The sequence below is a fragment of the Megascapheus bottae genome, chromosome 3 (assembly GCF_031878675.1).
Source record: "Megascapheus bottae isolate mThoBot1 chromosome 3, mThoBot2.hap1, whole genome shotgun sequence".
Classification (NCBI taxonomy): domain Eukaryota; kingdom Metazoa; phylum Chordata; class Mammalia; order Rodentia; family Geomyidae; genus Megascapheus; species Megascapheus bottae.
This window is the reverse complement of record NC_143511.1, coordinates 30,473,172-30,475,350: the sequence shown is the minus strand read 5'-3', so window position 1 is coordinate 30,475,350 and position 2,179 is coordinate 30,473,172.

The following is a 2,179-nucleotide window of genomic DNA, read 5'->3' as shown; positions in this document are numbered from 1 at the left end:
TGGGCTGTACATTCTTTTCACAGAGTGGTGAATCTTTACAGAGAAGCATCACTAACCACGCCCCACTCGCCCCGCCCCCCCACCGCCCTGCACACACGCGCACACACAAACACACAAACACACACACACACACACACACACGGAGAGATGTCTCCATGGCTGACCTCATAATACCCGCATGTTTTGGGGGTACAAATGATCTTATGCCTCCTTAGAGTTCTCCAGTCTTCTTTAATCACTGTTCAGGCTGTTGTGAGCCCCAACTGACCCACAGGGAAAGTCCATGGTCTTACCAGGTAGTCACAATTGGGCTGGAACGTGCTGGTCCCACACACATACAGGAAGCTGGCATTGAGAGGTTGAAGCACCTGAATGTAGTTGAGGCAATCTGTCTGTGGGGAAATAAAAATCACCTGGCTATTTGTCCAAATTATAAAGTCTGTTCTGAGCTTCTCTCCCTGACCTCTTCATACAATGGCCTATTTTTTCCACAGACTGTGGAACAAGTAGTGTTGGACTATTTAAGGATATAATAAACTGGATATGCATAAACTGTAAGTTCACTAGTCTAATTTTATCTCTGCCATTTCCGCAGTTCATACATTCACTGGGGCTGGAGGAGGCACTCATGGTGGCACTGATAGTACTGAGACAGAAAGGGGGACAATGAGAGTGACCCGCTTCGCTGAATCTCAGTCCTATTATTTCCTTTAGTCTCTTTTCTCTTCTTTCTCTTGTCTGTTGGATGGAATTGGTGCACCTTTAAACCAGAGTCCAGTCCAGGGGACAGCCATGACTGTGTCAGATGAGTCATTAGGAGTTGTGAGGGGAGGCCGGCTAGAAGGAGAGAGCAACGTGGAATGCACAGAGTCTCCCCAAGTCACAAGTTCAATCTACTGGGTAATGGAGCTCCCACACTGGGATTCACTTTTCCGAAGTCAGGTGCTGTGGTTAGGCTAGGTCCACGGGAGGGCTCCTCAGAATTGGGCACCTACAGGCTCCAGTGAGTCTGACCCCTAGCTCCATGGCTGTCTACAGAAAGGACATAGAGGGCTCAGTTCTGTGGGTCGTGGGAGGGCTGGGGCAGGTTCTAGGACCCAGGGCATGTTCTCTGAGGCTCAGTCACCTGCATCTATCTGTGGAGCAGAGGAGCACGTGGTCAACCATCAAGTAGCATTTTCTGAACCCTTCTGCAGGACTAGAAGAGTTGGAGTTGCATTTGTTTCAGTGCATCTGATCTCCTAGCAAGTGTTCCCTGTCAAGGCAGTCCCTCAGAGATGTGTGTCACTTTCTCACTTTGGTGAGACAAGGAATCAGGAGGTTGAATCCCTGAGAGTTCTGGGAGTCTTTGGAGTGGTGAGAGTCATCCTCTCCTATCCAGGGTCACATCTGGATAGGGCAAGGCTGTGTGCTTAAGACCCTACCTTGATAGATCCCCTTCAGCCAGAGCCTCTGACCTAGCTCTATGAGGGGCCACTGGTCCAGGGCTTTGGGTCACAATGGCCAGTGGTCGGCCTGGGCAAGGCACAAAAAGGCCTGAACAGGGCACCTTGCAAAGCTTGGGTCATAATCAAGGGCTCAAGGGAAGAGCTGTGCAGAGGTGACATCACAATGGCTCAGAGGACTCAGAACCCCGGGGTCCTCCCAGGAATTCACAGTCCACACAAGCCTCGGAGAGTGCACTTGTGTGGATCGTGTCCATTGCAAAGATGTTTAGTTGTTGCTGGCAAACTGGTCGAGGCTCAGGCCTGAGTGATGGGCGGAGAGGGTTCCTGGGGCGCCTGCGTCCATGCTTTGTGCGCCCTGGCCTCCGCCACCGACGCCTCTGGAGACTTTTCCGGAGGAATTCTAGGGTAACATGGGACAGACCAGGGCAGGAAACGGCTAGGACACCTTCCACCCTCATCTCCCTGTGCATCACCACTTTTCCTTCCCGCGTGTGTGGAGGGGGGGCAGGGGTGTGTGCGGGGGGGGGTGTCCCTGTGAGTGTCCCTGTGTGTGTTCCTGTGAGTGGTCAAATTTGTGTGTGTCCATGACTGTTCCTGTAGTGTTGCACATGGCACTTGAACTGTCCCTGTGTGGTTCTCCTCCAGACTGAAGGGGACTTGTCCCCAAGCACGCCCGATGCCTGCGGGTCAGAGTTCCCCGCGGCAGGCACACTGCAGGAGCAGGTGGACCA